Here is a 23,857-nt window from a genome sequence, read left to right as displayed (position 1 = left end):
ATTACTAAAAAATAACAGAGTGGTGATAATGCCATCTGAAACATTATTAGATATAATGTATAAGCATCATCATTACCATTTAAACTGCTTTCAAAAGGTAAGCCCAAAATACTTGCTGTTCAGCTAACATGCACTATGCCTATTCCCAACCAGTTAATCTGCTTCATGTTTTTTTTTTTTTAGTTTTAAGTCCTCTTCAGAGAGTTTTGTAGCTTTTATTTTATATTCACGAGCTAGCAAATGTATGTGCAAAGCTCATGTCATTAGATAACAGCTTAACTATAATAAACAGTAACATAGTTATAGATTTTCTATATCTTTTTTTAAGGATCTTCACTAAATATAGTAAAGGTTATTTTAATTCTAACCAAAGGAGATAAAACACACACACACACACACACACACACACACACACACACACACACACACACACACACACACACACACACATGCACTTTCTTAACAGGCAACATTAAGTAATTAGGAAAAAAGACAAAAACAATACAATCTGCTACATTTGTTAAATGTACATTTTATTCAAAATGAGCATAACAAAACATTTAAAGCTGAGCATGCCAAATATCCACATATTCATTAATACTGCTGAGGAAATTAAAACTGCTTTTATCAAGTATTTTAATTGCATGATGTAAAATAATTCTGCCTGTTAGTTAAGTGTTTAATAAGCAAATGCAGAGATGATATGAATAAAGAATAACAGTCATAGCTGCATGAAACATGAAGGCATCTCCAGAAACAAATGGTTTTGTCTCTCCTTGGTAGTTATTTCTTGCATGATAACCAGTTTCTTTATGTTAGACAGCAGCTGTAGAGAAACAGAAAGAAATAATAAATTGCACATCTGTAGTGTAGAAGTGAGTAAAGTAACACAGCATATATATATGTCTACAACTATGTATGTATCTATATCTGTATCTATTTATCTAGCTAGTCATAGTTACTAAATAAAAAATGTGGTAATTTCAACATCTCTTTTGTTGACCTGCTTTCATCGACAGAAAAGACAGTCAACAGGTTTGTGAGAGTGACAATCCCTGAAGGAAGGGGACAATGCTCTTTCCCTTAGGATTGTGCAATCACTTAGTTAGCAATTATAATTAGCAGGAGGTGTAAGGGTGCCAGAAGGCTTGCATCCTTGGAAAATGATGTCTACTTTGCTTGCTCCAAGGTTAATCCTTAGAGCATGCACAGAACAGTGTTGACATTGTGTTGTCAACATTAACATGTTAACATTAAAGACATCATCATTGGGAATGATGGATGTCTAGTAATCTATATCTATATCTATATCTATGTGATTATATTATCGAATTTTGGAAACTCAAAATTCATACGATCAAGACCATATGATTGAGTTTCTGAAAACTCAAATATAAAAAAGGAAAAAAAAATAAACATTTTTGCAGGGGAGCAAGCTTCCCTGCACCCCCAAATCTGAGATCACACTACAGTAAGATAAAGGGTACATTCCCCATTAAAGCACATCTATGTAGATCCTGGTACAGTAAAGATTGGGGGATTTACCCTTTTCCTCACTGAAGTGCGATTTCAGTGTTGGTATATATAATTTGCAAGGATTGTGGGGGTGCAGGGAGGTTTGCCCCCTGCAAAAATGTAGATTATTATTTTTTTTTAACATTCGAGTTTTTAGAAACTCGATCATATGGTCTCGATCATGCGAATTTCAAGTTTCCAAAGCTCGATATTATGGTATAAATCCATGTATATATATATATATATATATATATATATATATATATATATATATATATATATATATATATATTGACAGATATAAACATACACTCAGTTTCATTAATATCTTTAATTTTGAATAGCTGTTTAATTTGCATTAAATTGGTAAGCTTAGTTAGCACTGCAGTTCCTGCAAAGAATTATCTATTTTTGTACAAAAAAAGAATAACAAATGAAAACTGATAAAGTATGCAGAATAGAATAATTCACAAATTAAGGTCATTGAACATATTTCCCATCTGCTTTAATGTAGCCTCATTCTGAAGTGTGCTTAATGAAAGTATGTTGTGTCTTTAGTATTACCACCACTGTTACTGTTGCTCTTAGCATTGCTATTACTAGTTTTACTGTTTTTGCTGACATGCAATAATATGTGAATTGGCATGTATTGTGGTTACATTTCACTTAAAGAGGCGCAATCAGTATTTTATGTTTCAAATTTCAGTAAGACAGAATCAGTATTTTGTGTTTCAAGTTTCAGTTTGACTTTGCTGGAAGCTACAGACTCTGATTTTATGGATTGTAGACTATAATATTCTCTCTGGACATTACCATGCTGCTTATTTTAGACTGTTATTAATTAAATACAATGTAATGCTTACACTTCATTTCCTAGGCAGCCTTCATGGTGACCCATATTTAACTCCCCTTTAATACAGCAGTTTGGACGGCAGACACCTTTATGTTCTCTGCAGGTGTGCGCAGCTGCTTCAACACCATTGTGTTCACCTTTAAAGAGAAAAAAAAGCAATGCCATACTCATTGTTTAAACAGGAACATGTATCATAATAATGGCATATTGTAATAATTGGTGTGCACTCTTTGAATTCATTAAATATGTTGATATCAAACACATAGAAGTAAACAATTCACAGACTGTGCTCAAGCCTATCTTTGTGTAGAACTAAAGGCACAAATACACTGAACTGTGACAACATGCTTTCTTAGGAATTTCCTGTACATTTACTCTTTGCAAGGTTCTTGTGTCCTTCTCAGTTGTTTACTGTTGGTTGGGTGACATTTACCACCAATGCATGAAAAACTGCTACACAAGAAATTGATTTATTCATAAATGTAGCACAGTGATTTTTTATTGTTAACAATACTTAATTTGTTCATGTACATTGCAACACTTTCTTAAGACATGCTTAAGTCTTACATCTTATGAAAATGACATTAAATAGTTAGAAGGTATGATGTAACAGTAGTGGCAAGTTAACTATTTAGATTTCTTGCATAACATTGCTAATATTCACTTAATGCTAACTTTTAAGTATTTGCACACCATACCTTAGCTAGTCAGACTCAGAATCAGACACATTTGCAGTGCATATAGCAGAAAATACACTTGTCCTGTGTTTAAAAGTCAGAGGTATACAGTTTTTCTTGAGTTGTTATTCTTCATCTACATTCTGTTTAATTTTATATTATGTGCATGCATTGCAAAAGCACGTATGCATATGGACCATCTTTTAGATTGTAACTTTACTGACAGGAGGTCCTGATTCATAGATTTTCAGAGAAACATAAGAGAAAGTTTAGAAACTCAATCATGAATACCTGGGCTCACTATATGATAACACTGTATTACAATGGGGCACAACTGCAGAAGAATCACTTGAAAAGAGCACCTTGTATTTCTGAAAGAATGGTTTTATAAATGAAAACATCTAGGGAAATGATTCAGTTAGAGGACAGATAATACAATCAGAAGACAGCCTTTATAGTAATTAGTACTTGCATCAGATGGCTTAAACAAATAACAAGAAGCAGGATGTGCCACTTCAAGAAAGCCGTAAAAATGGGGAGGGGGTGCAGCTGTCAGACTGTTTCCCAGGAAAACAAAACTACTTACAAATGACAATTCAGAATAACACTAAACAGAGAATAAGAGAGTGTTTTTTAATGTTTGCAAATGAAAGGAAGAAAGCACAACAAAACTAATAAAACTATAAAATGTGAGATGAGAAGATGAAGACAGTGGTAAAGGATAAAAGGATGTCTGACATGTTAATTGCTTGAGTCAGTAGTGAAGGAAGAAAACTAACAGAAGGGGCTGAGCTCCAAAACAGAGAGCTAACCGCAAAAACTCAGTAATCTATGTAGTCTTCACTACCTGCAAAAAAGTAACAGCAATGTAATAAAATAAACCTAACTCTGCCTGTGAGATCAGATGAAGTAATAAAGGCTGACTAAAGCTGAACGTGTTCAGGATTATTCTCAGGACTGGACTGATAATGAGAATTTTAATGAAGAATATGAAACAGAGACTCATGCACTGATTAAAGTAAGAACTACTTACTACTTAAGTCCTATAGCCTCATTTGCAGTTGTGGGAAGATTGTGTATTTCTGCAAGATTTTAGTATTGCTTATACAGTATACTGCACTTCTTTTCCATAAGTAGAATTAAATGCCAAAGGTAGCGTTTTATATTTTGAACTCAGTAGGGGTCCTCAATCTTGGTGCTTCATTCACACTTGTGGCAGTATGTGAGTTTAAGCTACAGGTCACCCTCTATGCCCCTGAAAACCCATAGCTCATACCTAGACCTACTAGAGACACTCACCATTACACAAAATACCCTATTCATGGGAGACTTTAACTACCCCTGTATAGACTACGAAACTTATACAGCCTCAAACTCACAGGCACAATGATTCCTGGACTTTATTAACACAAATACCCTTGAACTGATAATGTGCATGCCCACCAGAGGTTTAAACATACTGGACCTGGTACTCACCAATATGAGAGAGAGCTGCAACCCTGCCCTCCTAGTGTCACATCCTCACTGGTGAGGTTGGACCACAAAACTGTCTTCTTTAAAATAAAAAGCAAATTGATAACCCCAGCAAACCCTTTAACAGTTAGGAACTGTTCCAAAACAACTACATAATATTAAGTGATACTTTGTCAAAATGTAATGTACCTCCCAACCCGAGGTCATAGCAACCTACATAGAATTGTTTACAGAGACCCTGTACAACCATGTAAGTGGCTGTGTAGAAGCTGCTGTACCTACTAGAAATAAGTCCAAAGCAAACTCTAAAAGCGAACCACACTAGTGGAATCCTCACCGTAATAAGGTATATAGTTAAAGTAAAACATCATGGCTAAAATCAGGAAGAGCAAATCCCATAAAGATAAGAGCTCTCTAATTAAGCTAAATAGGAATCTAAGAGGACTAATTAAGTCCAACAAGGCCAATGACAGTGGCAGGCCTTCTACAGCTATTTCTGAATATGTCAGCACACAGCAGTGTATCAAATATGTGGTCAGTGATACCATCTTCACTGAGCAGAGTGACATGGCTAATATGCTAGCTGACAAATTCAGCTCAACCCTCACCCTACACTCCCACCCTGTCTCCCCCATGAAATGCATATTAGCATGACCCCCAACTATTAACAGGGAGCAGGTCTTGTTGGTGCTAGCTAATGTCAAAAACACAGCCTCAATGTGCCCCAACAATATCCTTTGATGCCTCCTAAATAGCTGGAAGCATGGCATATCAGGACCACTTGATTCACGTTTCAACTTAGTCTTACAACAGGCTCTGTACAATGACAATGGAGTTATCCCACTTCACAAGGGTGGACCATCAAGTGACCCCAGAAACTATAGTCTGATTAGTCCGAGTAGTCTGATACACAAAGCCATTTAACTGATCAGCAAGGACATAGGCAACCTTCAGATACTGGACCCAACACAGTTTGGCTTTGTCTAGCTAAGGTCATGCTACTAAACCTGGTGGACTTCTTTGAAAAGGTAAACAAGGCAATGGATCAGGGGAAATGGTGCATACTGTCTACCTGGACCTGACTAAGGTATCCAATACAAAATCCCACTCATGTATAGTTGACAAACTTACCAAACTGGACATTAACCCTTACATAACTTGTTGGATTGCCAGCTGGCTCACAGACAGGATCCAGGAAGTCAGGATTGATGAGACCACCTCCACTACGAAACCAGTGACTTGTAGGTACCTAAGGTTCCATGTTAGGACCTCTCCTATTTTGAATCTACTTCTCAGAGGTAAAGGCTATTGTCAAGGGCCTTTGACTGACTAAGTTTGCAGATGACAGAAAATTGGAAGCTATCATAGATTCCCCCATGACATAAACATCTTACAACATGATCTAACACAGATAAATGACTGGTGCCAAAGCCATAGATTAAAACTCAATGCCAAGCAATGCATTATAGTGGCTTTTGGAAAACTGCCCCCCAGGCTAGTTACTCTATTGATAAGACACCCCTAAGAGTTGACCTGGTAGTAAGGTATCTAGGAATATATGTAGATAGTAATTTGGCCTTTGATTAACACATGGCTAAGGTATTAAGAAAATCATTCTATGTCAACAAACATAGAATTAAGGGCATGGCATCCAGGTCCAAGGAAGTCATAATGTTCCTTAATTCAGCCCTTATCATTCCCATTACTGAGTATAATGCCCTCTTTGGCATAACTAGACATATGCAACAGTTGGAATGCCCACAAAGGTTCCTTACCAGGAGAATCCAAGGTATCAACACATTGTCCTATATGGATTGCCTTAAAGCCCTGTCTCTATACTCAGTCTCCTACAGTTTACTGAGAGGCAATCTATGCCTGGCATACTAGGCATCCTCAGATCCAATTCTGATGGACCTTTTACACATCCACAAAACATATAGCATGAAAATCACTAAATCCAATGATTTAAATTTTCCTTGTGACATAAATAAGGAATGATGGCGAGAGACAGATATATGTCTGAGAAGATCCCCATGCTTTGGAACAGGCTCCCCATCAATGTGAAACAGAGTCCATATCTAACTCTATTTAAGTGTAACTTTGAACAATGGATGGGAAATGGAAAATTCACCCCAGGACTGGTTTCCATGTCTATGATAGACAGAGGCAGACAGTAATGTCCAAGGTAACATACCCCCCCCACACACACACACACACACACACACACACACATACACACATAATCTCTGGAAAATTTCTAACATATCTCTTCCTAATAAATGCCCTTAATACATAAGAACACAAGTGGGTTAAATCGCACAGCTAGGCTTAAAAAGGCCCTGGTGGTCATTAGCCGAGTATATAACTATGAACCTATGAACCGCTAAGCCCACCAGCTCTGCCCATTACTCTACTGACTGGGCAAACTATGGATCCCACTAAAACAACAGCATATTTGTTTGTCTGTCTGCCTGTTTGTTTATCTACTTGTTTGTTCATTTATTTGTCCTTGTTTAATGGGAAAGTCTGACTGGGCAAAACCCCCTTTTAGTGGGGTCCTGGGGAGGAGCCCCGCATTACATACATTTTATTGAACTAACACTACAAGTATGCTAAAACACTAAGGACTATATGACTTAATAGGTGATCACTGTGTTACATACACTGTGCAGTATTTACAGCATGTTAAACTCAGACACATCAGTAGAAAATACCCATGTCAACAGAACATTCAGTAGAATATTCAAATTATTTTACATTGTAAGTATATAATCACATTCACTGGCATAGCAAGGGTGGGGCAAGATGGGGCAATTGCCCCAGGCACAATTTTTTAAGGGGCACAATCAAGAGGCAGGCTTTTTTTCTGTCCAAAAATGCCAGTTCAGAAGGCCACTTGAACTTGCTGCTTTTTATTTATTTATATTTTTGCTATTGACTTGAAGAGCTGTTGGGGGGTGGGGTTATGCATTAGATAAATTATTGTAGAAAGCCAATTGACTTCATACAGCACAGTAGCCAATTACACCCCACCAAATCTATGCCCCCCCCGCTCTTCAGCTGAAGAGTAAAACATAAATAAATAAATTTAAAAAACTGTATTACTGTAGGAACCAATGAACCTAAGCCAATTGGCTTCCTATAGTAATGTGAAAGTCTGAAGACTTTTTTGTTCTTTTTAGTTGAAGAGTTTGTAGCCAGGGTGGGCATGTGGATTGGGTACTGTAGTGCAGAATTTTTTTTTCTTTCTTTTTTCTTTTTTTTGCTTCCTTGGAAGAGCTGAGTTCATGAGACCAGTTGAGCTAGCTATGGCTCTGTTCCCTTTGTAATATTAGCATACTTTCAGTAGAAAGGATATATGCATATTTTATCCAAATGGTTAAATTCATCTGAGTCCCATAACCTGGATTTTACAGTAGTAAAGGTGTGAGAATTGTTCTGATATTTATTCAGTATGACTGCATGAGATGGGAGACTAATAATAGGGCTGGTACAAGGGTAGTAGTGGGAATTATTTCAAAAAGATTGCAGGCATGATTTCATTGGGATTAATTATATACATATTAAGATTTTGAATAAAAAGGCGTCTTTATAATGTTTTTTTTTTTTTGCAAGGGTAGGACCATTTGCTTGAAAGGTACATCTTCAAAGAGATTTTACACTGCAATTAAGATGAGATATTTTTGATATCTGCTGGGATCAAGTTCAACAGCTTAACAATGTAATCAGGGTATACACAGCCATCATTAGGAGTTTTAGATTTCTGAGTAAGTACTAGGTATTGGTTTAGGGAGCACAGATCTCTGGAGGGTGAGTATCAGTGTAATAACTTGCTCATAGAGGTGTATTGTTTGAGGTATTCAGGATGTTGAGGGCAGTCTTAATATGAGAAAAGGCTTTAGATACTTTGTCAGTTAAGGGAGTGATGTGTTAGGTTAATGTGGTAACTTCCAAACTTTACAATTTTATTATAGATGTGTTAGGTTAATGTGGTAACTTCCAAACTTTACAATTTTATTATAGGACTGCTCCACTTTAGCTAGCTAAGAGGAAAGTAGATTACTGAAAATTGATGAGGCATACAGGAAACTAGTGAGTAGATGGGTCTGAGTTATAGTCTTACATGCATATTCTGTAAGGAATAGTTTCACTTTATGAAAGGCTCCTAGTTTATAGTTATTTATTTATTTTTTTGAACTACATGTTGAATGTGATGCTCGAATCTTAATCTATGGTCTTTTATTATTCTCAGTAGTTTTGTATTTTGTACAAAACTTAATTCTGGTATTATTGACTGATAATTTTGTTAAGTTGCATACTTTGATTATTGGGTTGTTGATGAAAATACCATTAGCTTTGGCTTTTTTTGTTTGTTTTTGTTTTTTTTTTTTTTGTTTTTGTTTTTTGTTTTTTTGCATTTAGCAGTAGTTTAGATCATTCCAACCAGTTTTCAGTTTTTGCAAGTCAGTAATGATGTATGTCATTTAAAATCTATTTGATTGAAAAAGGTGGTGTTGAGTCATATGCATATTGGATTATATTTGCTGGGTGTGATTCTGTATGGATTTTATTTATAAATATATTAATTATTAAAGGTCCTAAAAGCAATCCTTGTCATATAACTAGTTATGCTTACATTTAGTGTCAGGCATTCACTACATGGGAAATTTTGTTATTGTGAGTTGTTAATATCCAGTCTAAAATGCTTTCTTTGCCACTAACTTTATCTGTCCTTGTGGTCATGCATATTAGTATTGATCCATACAGAATGATAGTACTGTGAAAGTTTTCTGAGTACACTTGGACCAATCAATATTAAGGTTACCTAGGATTATTGTTTACATTGATTTGTTTGTAGCTATCCAATTGCTTTTCCCCTCTGCAGTGACTTCATTAGGATTGATTATGTTTCATCAAGCATGATCTCATCAATGGTACAATAAGATGAAATGAGCCTGTGGAAGCTTAACTAGATGAAGGAAACAACAGGAAGTGTTTTTCATTCCCTTTACTTATATAAACACACTTCATGGATGCGCAACTGTGGAGAAAAAACAAAAGCCCAGAAATGTTGAATTGCTTCTAATGCACTAATAAGAACTGCACCAGCAATAATTCACTAGGAGGAATACAGTTCAAGGAGATGAAATTGAGGAATGAAACCCATGCGTTAAAAGGTTTATCCATTTAATCTTCAACCAAGGCGGGGAAAACTATCCCCTTAATTTACCTGCAGAGGTCCAATAGGCAGACAGATCATTTTAACATCTGCCTTTTTCCAGTCTTTTGAAAGGACTTGCATCTGCCTTACCATCTTTTACAACCTTACTTGGCTTATAATTCAGGGAAAAGGATAGCTGGCAAATATTATTTGTTTATTGATGCATTTAATTAATGTTATGGCCAGGAAAGTCTGATTGGATGTGATCCCTTTTTCAGCAGAGGACCAGGAAAAAAAAGTTCCACATAGGTTAAAAGAAGTAAGTCTGCATGTATGTCCATTACTTATAAGTTAAGGTAAAGCAAAAATGCATATTACATAAATGCCAGAGTAAAACAAAAGTGTTTCTTTCCTCTCTCTCTCTCTCTCTTTCTCTCTCAAAAAGTAAGGTAATTGTAGTGATATGTTAAAGAAGGTAGTAGAAGGTGGCATGAAAAGGTGCAGAGCATAAGAAGTGAAGGAAAGATGAGAAAGCGTAGACAGTTAAGAGTGTGAGGCAAAGAATATTGCTAAGGGATAATGTTATAGTACAGGAAGATTTAGTATAAGTGTGAATATAGAAATAAAGTGAAAAAAGTGGAGCGGGATGAGATCTAAAAAAAGAAAAGGTAAGTTTTAGAAATAGAGTGAAAAGTGCTTATAGGGAGAAACAGTGTGATAGGTGTGAAAAGGGTGAGAATAGAGTGGGTGTGGGGGAGATAAAGGGGTAAGGGAGGTGATGTAAGGGGAGTGGAGTAGGAAGATAAAAGGCTATAAGTTTAAGTTCTATTAAGTTTGTAAATAAAAATAGATAGATGAGGACATATTCAGACAGTATCATAGCCATGTTTTATTTAGGTTGCTGTCTGAGTTGTGATTTGAAGGATGATAGATTGTGTCTTATTCTGACTCGGTGAGGGATATAGTTCCAGATTTTTGAGATATAAGTGGAATGGATGGAGTCACCAGCAGTGTTATAAGATCTGGTGACTGTTACAAGGGATTTGTTGAATGATTTAACTTCTATCTTGCTAGAGAAGTATTGCAGAGAATTTTAGAGAGATGGACATTTTTGTGGCATGTAGATAACTTTATGGGCAGTGATTAATTGGATTAATTGGATAAATGTTAAAAAGTGGGGCAATTCTAGCCAGACTAATTTTATTAGTACGGTGCAGAGGTGTGCTCTCTGTGGGGTATCTGTGGCAGATTTTATGATCTTGTTATAATATGTTTTTAGTTTTAATGTTTCTGTTTCATTTAATTGGTAAAAATTGGTGAGGCATATAGTAAAGATGAAAGCAGAAAATTTCTAACTATTGATTGTATAGTAGTGTCAGTAAGATATGTCTTTATCATAGTTTCATGTTTTTTTTGTTTGATAACTGGAGATAGTTGTAGGTCAAACTTAAGTTTTTCAATTAGAATGCCTAATAGTTTCATTTGTGATACTGTTTCTACATTTGTATTGTTGGATGACTACATATGAAAAGAAGATGCAAACTCGGGATTCCATTACAGTGTTAAGTTTACTCCAACCCACCTAATATTTATTACCAGTCCCCCTACAATTATTTAACAATCATAACAATAATTCTTTGAATGCCCTACATTTTTAAACCTCTTCATGATGATTTTCTCATTGATATGATTGGGATCAGTCCCACTTTCCTAAAAGTTTCTAGGGATTCATTTAGTATGTACAAAAACAGCAGATAGCATTAAATTTTCTCAGTGTTCACCTGTACCGTGCACCTCAACCTTTCACCTTCTGTGGGGAATTAGGAAGCAATTAGATACAGTGAGTATAAATAATTAAATGAATCATCCAGCCAATAATAGCACTTTTTAATTAAGTACACATTAATCCATAAATAATAGTGATTTAAGCATCTAACAGTATAGTTAGATATACAATTCACAGTAACACTGACCATTAAAGGTCAATGTTTAGTCCTTTGGTCTACAAAGTATTACATTTCAAAATAATTTGTACTTTTAACAATAAAAGTTCAGATACATAGTCATTCCCTCTGTGCAGCACAAGAACATTAACTATGAGAGACTACCATCAAGAGTTTGTCTGCCATGAATGGTCCCTTGATGGTTTCAGTTTCTCACTGCAGTATTTCAATATATCAGTTTTTTATTTAATTTGTTCTCCATTTTTTTGTTTTATTTTACCTATTTGCTGACCAAGTAAGTCCTCTCGACAAATTATCTCTTTTTCAGGGGTGACCCAAATGTACTGTCTGGATAATTGATGTGCTCATAGAAACATAGCAGGCCAGTGAAGATGAAAGGAATCAAACCCTGTATCCTGGACACAGGCAATTGCTAGTTATCACTTCAGAGATTTAGTTCTCTGAACTAACTAGCAGATTACATATCACTTCTTAGTGGGATTATTGCAATCTGTGGTATAGACTACGTATTTTGAATCACAAGTAAAATTACTTTTTCACTTTAAATAACTACATTCATCTTAAACCCTTGTAATTTTTTTAATGTGGTCAAACCTTATACCTCCCACAAGGAACTGTTCTCCCACTTGGGTTATGATAAATCCATCTGCTGCCTTTGTTGTGCACCAGCTCTTGCAGTTAAATATTTTGGGCATGTCCTTCCCAAAAAGGTATCAGGCAGGCACCTTACCTCTCTAGCACATCATTTCCATAATTACAACTTCATAAGAAAGGAAATGCTAACCCAGACTTGCTTCCCTCTCCTCCATGTTTCCCTCCATTCTTTCTGAGAATCTCATAAGAAGAAGTTCCAAGTATCCTGTTTAGTTTCATGTACTGCTGCCTCCACCTAAGAACTTACCTGTGCAAACGCACCATAAGGATTGCGGAGAGGAACAGTTACAACCTACCATGCACTATCTCATGCAGATCAAACATTCCTTGTTTTTGGCAATCTCTTAGGCAATGTTGCTAGTCTTTGTGATCCCTGAAAGGAAATTTCTTTCTTTCTTTCTTTCTTTCTTTCTTTCTTTCTTTCTTTCTTTCTTTCTTTCTTTCCGGGTAAAGGCTGACTGAGCCAAAAAGCTCATTTTCAGCAGCATGCTAAGGGATAGCCCTGTAAAGGTTCCATCAAAAGATTAAAATAAAATACAATACAGCATTAAATAAAAGTCATAGATAATGGTGTAAGCATAATAAAACTGGAGTTTGAAGTATCAGTTAATATACAAGTTGTTGGAAAAATGTGACATATTATTTTGTCACCTGAGTATCACAATGATAAAAGGATAAGTTAAGGCAGAAAAAAGAAATATTTGTGGAGAAAAATGTGTAGTCTATATTAACATATTTACTTAAGCAGAGGTAGATAATTTAATAGGTACAATGTGGAAAAAGGGAGATAGTTAATGGGGTGAAAATAAAAGAAAATATTTCAGTAGAGTGTTATAACGAGAAAAGAAGTAGAGTTACCAGTAGGCAAAGAGTGGATAAAAATTGGTTGCAGATCAAGCCTCCCTGCACTCTCAATACTGAGAGCTAGCAACCTGTCTCCACTGCTAATTAAATTTAGCAACTTCAAGATCGCACAATACAGCGGAAAGGCTATATTCCCCAACCCGTGGTATCACAGCAATGTTGCTCTACATCCAACAGCATATATATATATATATATATATATATATATATATATATATATATATATATGGGTCTACTTTTACTTACTGAATTTACACTTCACTGAATCAGAAATTGTCGACTCTACTTCAGCGAAACTCCATTAAACCAAACCATGGACTTCCGAAGAGCTTTCTCTGGGAAACAAACCACTTGCCACCACAGTTAACTTTGCCTTTTTCCCAGTGTAGAGCAATCTCATAGTTGGTATATTTAATTGGTGGGGGGGGGTTAATTTCTTTCCATTGATTTATTTTCCCTGGTGGCCAAGCATGGTCGATGCATTTCTATTAATAGATGATTACAAAGTAAACATTAATAGTATATGCTGATTGGTGGCATATGGATTATGTAAGATGCACTTTTGGTAAAATAAGGAAGTGGCAGTTGTTTATGCATTCTGATGTTGTCTTATAAAGCTGAAGATGAAAGCACTTAATCTTTTAATAAATTATGTTTTTTTATTGTGAGCATGGAAGCATGTTTTGTTGATTTTATTAGTTTTCTGTTGTAAAGTGTTTTTAGTAAGGTTTGAGCATCATGTTTCTGAGCCCTTGTGCAACATATAACTTCTAAATCACTGAGAAAGGTGGGATTAATCTTGTGTATATTGGATACCAGAGAGTCAAAAGCTGTAAAAGCACTTATCATATCTGTAATTAGGCCCGTTATTAAATATAATTAGATTTTTTTGATCTGTATCATTATCTGACATCTCAGAGTTGGTCCAAAGACATTTTATCAAAAGAATAAAGTATGTCAGTAATCTGCCATATGAAGATAGACTTAAACATCTGATTTTTCACAGTACATTATTCAGGCTGGTCAGAAAAACATATGTGTAAAATTCTGGGTTACTATCAATCAGGAACTGAAGGCTGATCTGTGTTTTTATTCATTTTTTTTTTTATTAATTGACATTTGATTACTTGTTACGTCTGACTGGGTAGGAGCCCTTTTCAGCAGAGACCCAGGGAAAAAAGCTCCAAAGTATTACAAAATATTTTAACAATAGTAATTTTGCAGTCTACAAAAATAATACAAAAAAAAATACAATTTAAATAATTATACCAAATTAGACATAATATGAAAAAAATTGTTAAGAGTAGATATACTTTATATGACAATGGTTTAACAATTAGAGACATTTCAGCTTGTTTATAGAGAAATTAAAGGTAAGTTGGTATAATACAAACAGGAATTGCAATGTGATATGAGAGAAAAGCAGGCTTATGGCATATTTAGAGGGAAAGTCAGGGGAGAGAAACTGATAAAAGAAAGGAAGGTGAATAAGGAGATATGAGCTACGAATATTTGTTCACATTTAGGGATTTTGTCTATCCTGGTATTTGGCAAGAACATAGCCAGCTTTTGGCTAGGATGTCTTTTACAATGGTTTTGAAAGATGGGAGGGAGGGTATTGGCCTGATGGATAGTGATAATGAGTTCCAGGCCTTATCAACATGGTATAAGTACAGCCAATGTCCAGCAGATGTGATAGGTTTGTTGACAGACGGTAGTTTTTGTTCACTTGATCATAATGAATAACTAGGAGCATAGTTGTGTACAATGTTATTTATTGCTGGACAAGCAGATGGATTCAGGACAATTTTACAGGTGGTGAGATGCTGTGTATATGTTATTTGATGGGGTAGTTCTAACCAATTTAGTCTTTTTAGTGCTATACAGTGGTGGGTTCTGAAAGATGTATTTGCTGCAAATTTAGCAACTTTGTTAATAATATTGCTCAAGTTTTGATTTCTAGTGTTTATCATTAAAAGAACACCATTTAAGAATAAGATATAGAGGACTTATCTGTAAGAAGAGTTATAATAGCATTGTGAAGAGGGATGGATATATCACCCAATGTGCTCCTATGTCCTGGAACAGGCTACCATTGAGGGTTAGAGAATCTCATTCTCTGGATGAGTTTAAGAAATAGCTTGATGATTGTATGGGTGATAATAAATATAAAGACACTATGAAAGAGACTGCTGTTGAAAGTTTAATGGGCCGGCAGCAGCTTTGTATTCACTATGTAATTACAAGTTAGACAATGGCTACTTATGAAGTGTTATCATTCATTTCAGTCTTATAAATGCTGAACAGCTATTTAAAAATTAGGGGTTGTAATTAACTCACAGGAAAGAGCTAGCTGTACTGTTACTTTCTTGGTGCAGCTTATGTTGTATGACTTTGCTGCCACCGCTGAACATGTGATCTAAAGAGGCCATCGTTAATCTAGAGTGAACAGGAAGTGATGAGGAAGTAGGTAGTAAACAACAGTGATAATACCAGAGTGAGAGTCACAGCATCCTGGGTGACAGGAAGTAAAGGCAAATAGCACATACATCTTGGGCAATAGAAAGGTGGGTTCGGCTAGATGGCTAGAGCAGAACAAAAAATTACATAAGCAGAAGAGCTGTGAGGTGCATCAAAAGAAAGAACGAGTTTCCATGATAGGAGAAAAATGAAGTGTGAAAAGAGGAAGATAAATTTTGCAAAGCGTGTAAGACAAAAAAGAATGTCATATATAATAAATTTTTGATATAATATTGAGAAATAAGACTTGTGAGGAAATTAATACTAATGAAGTTATTATCAACTTTTGTGCATATAAATACAACCAAAACTAAGAAATAAAAAACACACCCAACTGGGAGTCCTCAAAGATAAAATCCACCTTTAATGAAATAATAAAAACACATTATTAAGTGCTTTTGGCCCTACAAACTGAGGTCTTCATCAGAATACATGTTCCATAGTTTCTAAAACAGTTAAATATCCTCAAAAAGCATACCACTGGTTAGAGCATTAACCAATTATTGCTGTTACCAAAAACAATCATGTGCCTTAGTGTAAAACACTTTAAAATAGCCAGTAGGAGAAAGTTTGCAAAAATGTCTGAAAAAATATATGTAGAAATGTAAAAAAATAATAAATAAGAACTGTTTTTCTTATGACAGCCCATATTTGTGAAACTATTCAAAATTAGAGCCTTTCACTTGGCATAAATAAATCAGTTGATGCAATGCTTACATATATGGAGAGTATTTGTTATACTTTATAGCCTATCAGCCATTTTCATAAACACAAATGAAATAGCAATGATATAATTTAATCCAGGGGAACATCATAGCTAATCTAAGCTGCCACCTAATCTTTCTTTACCCGACCAAATCTTGTATATGTCTTCCATCACTGCTCTTTCATATACTTTCAATAAAGGATGAAGGGGGAAATTAAACATACTTTTCCTTTTTAGTGCTCTGTTAGTTTGATAAGAACCTGTAGAGAGACCGTTCTCTTGGTTTGAAAACATTATACTAAAGTTTAACTTTCTCGTGTATAGTTTCAGCTCCATTATACTGTCTGCTACATCCACATGTCTCCTAGGTACAAGTTTAAAGCCTTTTTGAAATAAAGTAAAAAGTTCTTTCATTATAACCCTGTCTGTATAATTGTAAATATTAAATCCGTCTAAGGAATATATTATCCAATCATTAATACAGATTAAATCCTGTATCTTCCCCTTCCCTGCTAGAATATCCTTTCTGTGTTTGGGGATAACTGGGAAAGATAACCTGAAGTTAACAGTGGGAAGAGTGTTAAATCTAATGCATGCCTGTTGTAGAGAAGCAGAATACTGAGCATGTTTGACAAAAAGACTAAGAATGCTAATATGAAGCTGACAAGGGGAAACATCTCAAATCTGGGAAGTAACTATTACAGGCTTAAAGAACACTATCAAACCTAATTCTGTTATTCTTAAAAATATCTTTTGTGTATAGGCACTGCTGACATATTTGGAATAAAATTTACTAAACATATCAAGTAGGTGGACAGACCCAAACAGTTACTAACTAAAGAACCTAAAGGGCTTGAGCTATCAGGAGAGAGTGGCTGTTCTCTCCCTGTATTCAGTGCCCTATAGACACCATAGAGGTGATTTCTACCTTGTTTTCAGACTTTTAGGGATCTGACAATGTCAGACCTCTGATTTATCCACAAATCAAACAGTCCATTGAAGACTAAGAGATCCAAACCTACCTCAAACAAATGGTGGAGAGACAGATGCATTACACAATAACTACCACTTTTCTGAAACAAACTTCCACTCCAGATTCAACAATGTGACACAGTATCTGCCTTCAAAATAGAGTTAAGACAATCAGATGGGTATTAATTTTCACCCCCAGCATGGCAAGCCTATTGCTCCTTAAAAAGGAGGTACAGTTTAAGACTGGGTACTGTCAATATGTAAATAGCCACATGGACTACTTGCTTTGTATTTTCTATGATTTATGTGATCTCTGTGAAATAGACATACATCATCTGCAGTTTCCCTTGGCAGTATATCATACTCTGATTATCATATCACATCTTGTATTTTTTCTCTAACTCTGGGAATTGAACTGGATACATAGGATAGTTTGGGCATGCAGTACAATCTGGGTAGGAATGAGCAAACAAGTTTTCATTCATGTTCTTCTGCAGCAGGTATCTACCTGCTCATGCCCCAAGATGAAGCAAACTATTTACTGCCATGATGTGGTCTCCATCAAGAACAATCCCCACCCCGACCACTATTACCACCATCAAAAGGAGGGTTTGCCTTGGTTGTGTTCCTTAAGTTAGTATCCAGCACTTCCTTAACTTACTATTTAAATCCAATAAAGTGGCCATTTAAACTGATACATTTACCCTGTGGAAGGGGGCTGATGATAGTAGTTTTTTAATAATAATAAAGTCTGCCTTGACAGTGATAACTCTTGCAGAATTCTTCTGTGATTACAGTTTTTGTCATGAGTCTGTGAAGAACTGACACCTGTAGCTTTGCATAACATCTGACAGTTAAACATATTAATTTGTTTCATCAGGTAGAAGACAGCAGGAAAGTTTCCTGAAATGATAACGTGGCTACAGAAAGAAAAATATGTAGCTGTTGTATGACTTGCAACTCATGTCACCAAACTGCTGCAGACAGACATCTGTAAATGCTTTTTTTAATGTTATTAAATACTATTCAGAATATGCAGTCATTTGATACCATGCATAATTCTATGAATTCTTGTATTTGTATTTGTATAAACATTCTTTAAAATAAACAACATTTTAATTATCATCTGGAAATGAAGACATACCTTCTTTTCCTCACCACCTACCACCTATATATTTTATAGTTATATACTGCACACCCTGTGTTTCCAATACCATTCTGTTCACTTTCCTATTCATATTCTTGCTTGCTATTACCATCCTGTGTTTCTTTTAATCCAATACTGTGGTCTTTTTTTGTCTTATTGCATACATTAATTATGTATTATACTGAAAATATAAGGAAATAATGAATTCATTAAATGGGTAATATAAACTAAACAGCATTTAAATAATAGAGCATTGATGCATGTTTATGTCTTTTTAGTATGTTTGTACTGTATATACAGCAATGGAAATGAAATTAAGAATATAACAAATGAGTAATCCAAACTAAATGACATATAAATGTAGAATATTGATGCATATTGGGGTTCTACTACATATCCTCGAAACACCCTAAACTTACATCACAAAAGCTTAATAAAATTCCTTCATACTACACAAAAATCCATATTTCAGGTAATTAATTTCATGAACAATAGAAAGAAATGCAACATTTTTGCAGAAGGCAGTTCCCCCTGCATCTCACACAAGGGACAGAAAGCCCCCATATCAGCAGACTTCATTATTCTCATTCTCAGGTCACTGCCTCATGTTTATTTATTTAGTTTAGTTTAGTTTAGTTTAGTTTAGTTTAGTTTAGTTTAGTTTAGTTTAGTTTAGTTTAGTTTGTTTGCTGAGGTAGTGCACTGATCACTATAGACCATTTGCAGACACAACCCGGGTGAAGAAATTCACAAAAAAAGAAATTAGAACAAAGTCATAAATACAGAATAAACAAAGAAAGTATATACTTTCATAGACAATTGATACAAATATGTAAATAATATTAATGGAGTGGAAAATCAAATGTGAATTCATTTTAGTTGTAAATATCAGAGGGAAGCAGCAGCTGAGAACAGAGGGTCAAAGTAGAAGTGACGCAGTCCAGTGGAAAATCACTTGCAGTCAGATTTTTGATGAAGGTGTCTTTTGAATTGAGCTCTGTATGTGAGGAAAGAGGAGACTTTTTTAAGGTGAAGGGTGAGGAATTACCAGAGTTTGGGTGCAAGAATGGAGAAGGAATGGTTGGTACAGTGCACTTTAGACTGGGATGTCTGCAGTGAGGGAGTTAATTGGGCAAGTTAATTGAGAAAGGTTGTAGGGAGTGGTTTTATTATGGAGTTTAGCTGTGAGAGATGGGGAAAGCACCTGGCTGACATCATTTGAAAACAAGAGACCCTAGGAGTACCTCAACTTTGTAGGAGACTGGTAGCCATTTGACCTTGGAGAGGGTGATACAATGGTGTTCCTGAGGGGGGAAATTGGAAATGAACAATCAGATTTTGTTTTCAATGGACTGTATACTAGATTAGTATTTTTAGAGGCTGTGGCTATGATAGGGAGCATGTATTCAAGTTGCACAAGGAGGACTCCTTTGCCTATTACAGCTCTAGCAGGACGGAGAGAAAGTGAGATATTTTCTAGGACAAGAATAAAAGAGAACTGATCTTTTACCTGATATTTCCAATGTGGCTTTGGAAGTTAAGTGACTGGTCTAGCTATAAACCTAAGTATTTAAAGGATGTGATTGTTTCTGTTGGGCAACTGTTGAGATCTGCAATGTTGAGATTTTTAGGAGGCTTTTTCAGCTTTTGTGAGGTTCCAAATATCATACTTTTTGTTTTAGAGGGGTTTAGAAGTAGGTTATAGCTGTTTAACCAAGAATTAAGGGAGTGGAGGTCAGACTGAAGCTGTGTTTGAATATCTGAATGGGATGGACTAAACTGAAGAATAACCATGTCATCTGCATAAAACATAATAGGAAGATTAGGGAGATCAGAGGGCAGCTTGTTAATAAAGATTAAAAATGAAAGTGGGGTAAGTATATGATACAGGTGGGCCTATTTTGGCTCTGAAATACTGATTTGTTAATAAATGTTGGAAACAGCTGACAGTGTTGGGGCTAACCCCAATTTCTTGGAACGAGTAAAGGAGCAGGAAGTGGCCAATTAGACCAACAGCTGTGGTATTTTCAATAAAGGGTTTCTTTTATCCATGTTGAGAAAGATCTCATCTATAAGTGACCATAGTGCTGTCACTGTGTTTCGGACGGCCCAGAATCCATGCTGTTTAAGTGTAAGGAGGTGGTACTGTTGGACATAAGTGGACAGTTGGTTAAAGATTAATTTTTCAGGTATTTTCCCAAGTGTAGGGATGATGGAGGTAGGGCAGAAGAGGAAAGTATTTACTGGTTAAAGCTGTTTGGAAAGGTCTTTAACTTGAACACTTTTCCATATGTCTGGCATTGTATTTTGAATTTAGCAAAGGTTATAAATATGTAGGAGAGGTTTAGTAAGAAAGTTTTTGCAGAGTGATATAAACCAAGGGAGTAGGTTGGCTGCATCAGGGAGTGCATCCAGCGGGTATGTTTTCTAGAAGGTGAACAAGTTCTTTGTGTTTAATTTCCTTAGAATAGAAGTGGGGGAATAAAAGGAGTGGGGCTAAGGGATTTGAGAGGAGAAACAGAAGCTATAGTACTAGGGAGGTGGCTGAATTCTTTGAGAAAGTCAGAGATTAAGAGTTGGCCTGAGAGGTCTGGATAGTGATAGGAGAGGAGGAGGAATCAGTGGATTTATGTCCTGTGAAAAGATTTACTTCCTGCCAAAAATGTTTGGGTTTGCCTAGAAGGGCATTTTTTTAATTAGTTGGTTTTGTGCCTGTGTATTGATTGCTTAGCTAGGTTATTTAGAGAGATAAAGGCAGTACACTTTTCTGTTGAGGGGTTTTGTCTCCATGAAGGCCACACATTGACCCTAAGTTTGAACGAAGCTTTCAGTTCAGTGGTTAGCTGGGAGGATTTGTTGTATTTTAAAAGGTGCTGTGAAAGAGGAAAGAATTTGTCTTGAAGTTGAAGGAAGATATGTATCAGAGCTGTAAGGGTACTGTAAGTTGATAATGGGAGACCACTCAAAAGTTGCTAACTGTTTTTTGAGATTGCCTGTATTAATGGTGGATCTGGGTCTGAAGGTAACTAGTAAGGTGGACAGTTTTGCTGACTGCTAGATAATTTAGAAGGTTACTGGGCAGTGGTCTCTGAATGAGGGTGGAAGAATAGATGTACTGGAGATGGTAGGGTCAGTAGTAATTAGCAGATCCAGGATGGAGTTGTTGATTTGGAGATTTGGACAATTAGCATCATTGACTAACTATATATAGTCAATATTGGCTAGGAATTCAGTGATGTCATTGCTCAGGGGACATAGGTAGTTTAGGTTAAAATTGCAAAGAATAACAAAAATAGCCACTGACAGGCAGTATAAGGTGTATCCAACTCCTTTTTCAAAAGATTATGAGCTCAGTCCACCTAGAATGCAGAAACATGCAGTCTTATAACCTTACTCATATACTTCCTAGACCTTAAAAAAAAAAAAAAAAACATCATGAGTGACTGAATCTGGGTGATACGAGCTGAGATGGTTGAAATGACTATCTGCAAATTACATTGTTCAGCAATTTCCATATTTGTAATATACTCCTGAAGGTAAATGATGAAACATAATGTGCTTATATAATAACAGGCCAGAGGTGTAGCCATAAATGTACATTTTGTACTGAAACCTCATGTTGCTGCCCCTACTACCCACTTAGTATTTTAAAAATGTACTTAATCCTCAAAGTGCTAACCCCAATACATATAGGAAGGTAACACGTTATTTTCAACTGTTACCATTTATTCCCATAAAAATCTGTTTTTAGAGCTGTATTCCTTTCATACAAGCATTTTTGTATACTTTTATACTTTAAATATTCATTTGTACAATTCTAAACATTCTGTTATTTTTGAGTGGTGAAATTTACAAGAGATGCTCAGAAAAAAATTAACTCATTTGAGTACACTGAGTATGCCTAGCTACATACACCCTTGTAATAGGCATCATAAGCGCATCCAAGAATAAACTTAAGACATCATTAATTTGCATTTTAATACTCCTTTCAAAGGCTAAAATAGAAGCACATTTCTGCCAAAGTGTTCTTTGTCATTTTATTACTGTGCTTTATCAGTTGCGGCTCTGGCATGCCAAGAACCAGCTAGCAGCTATAGCTCCTCTAAACCTTATTTGTTTTGTTTTTTTGCATGCAATTTCCACGTAACTGTATAACTCTCCCCAACCCATTAGCCACCTAATTAAGTAAATGTACTGTAATAAGTCTGGTAGGTTCCTAGCATGTAATATCTTACAGATTGTTGGTCATCTGCTACATTTGATCCATATCTGTTGTTTGCAATGACTTCTCTGAGTAACCTTTAAAAACTACTAAATCAAGAAAGACATAAATACAAATATATATATATATATATATATATATATATATATATATATATATATATATATTACTTGCAACTGCAATGAATAGAACCTCTATGAAACAAACTGTTATCTGCATTTGAAAAATGGAACACAATACCTAGAGAGCTGCTAAGCAATCAATCAGTATCAATATTTGTTAATATACTCACTGATAATGCCAGCCAGTGCAACCAGAACAAGTAATGCCAAACCAAGACGATTCATGGTGAAACTTTCTTTCTCTCGTTTTTGGATTCCTCTTCATGTAGACACACTGTTTTTATGTGCTTGTACTTTCACAATAGTGGGCGTATCAGGGGATATTACATAAAAGTTATGCAATCTCTAATATGAAGCTTTGAAAGTAACTGCACTGCTGGAAATAGATAAGCCATTGTCATTCAAAAGCAAGTCCTGTAAAAATACTTAATGTTACCTTTATGTGACAAAATTAAACTGTTTAGTACCTGAACAGAGATGATAATTTAATAGTAACTGAATATTAGTTTTTGTAAGGTAGTAATTAAATGTTAGTAATAAAATAATGCCTTTTATGATAGCTGAAACACTGTGTGAATGTTATATAAGGCTTAATGTACCCTGTTGCTCAAAATAAACATACTAAGTGAATGAGCTATTTTTTTTACAATACATGAAGATAAACTGTAATCATTTATAAAGCAGTATTACACTCTTCCCTCTCTCCTTCCATTTAATATAAGCATTTTTCACGTGTATTTGGATGAAATGACGTCTTGCTCTGAAAAGAACTGCATTCTGGGCATTCAGATACATCCTCCACATATCTGGTATGTTTAGTCACTCAAACAAATCATGTAAACTTGGATCTGATATTTACTGACATATGTTTCTATAAAGTAGTGGTATTTTTGTACAGACTGATTTTACTGCAGATACATTTATTTATCAAGTTTAAGGGGATAGCAGACTGATTCTCTATACCCATTTCAACGTTTGAAAAGAAGTGAGCTTAACAACAGCTACAA

At 35.4% G+C, this 23,857-nt stretch overlaps 1 long non-coding RNA gene across 1 annotated transcript; it reads right to left on the bottom strand.

The window, feature by feature from the left end:
- Positions 1-512: 512 nt before the first annotated feature.
- Positions 513-23,120, bottom strand: LOC122801659. Its single transcript, XR_006364777.1, has 3 exons — positions 23,021-23,120; positions 2,379-2,505; positions 513-826 (listed from the first exon to the last, which is right to left on the bottom strand). It is a non-coding gene; the product is annotated as an uncharacterized LOC122801659 (long non-coding RNA).
- Positions 23,121-23,857: the final 737 nt, after the last annotated feature.

Source organism: Protopterus annectens, chromosome 5.part0 (assembly GCF_019279795.1).
Source record: "Protopterus annectens isolate FY-2018-M chromosome 5.part0, PAN1.0, whole genome shotgun sequence".
In the NCBI taxonomy this organism is placed as follows: Eukaryota; Metazoa; Chordata; order Ceratodontiformes; family Protopteridae; genus Protopterus; species Protopterus annectens.
Note: the sequence above shows the minus strand (reverse complement) of the source record. Positions and strands in the feature narration are given on the sequence as shown.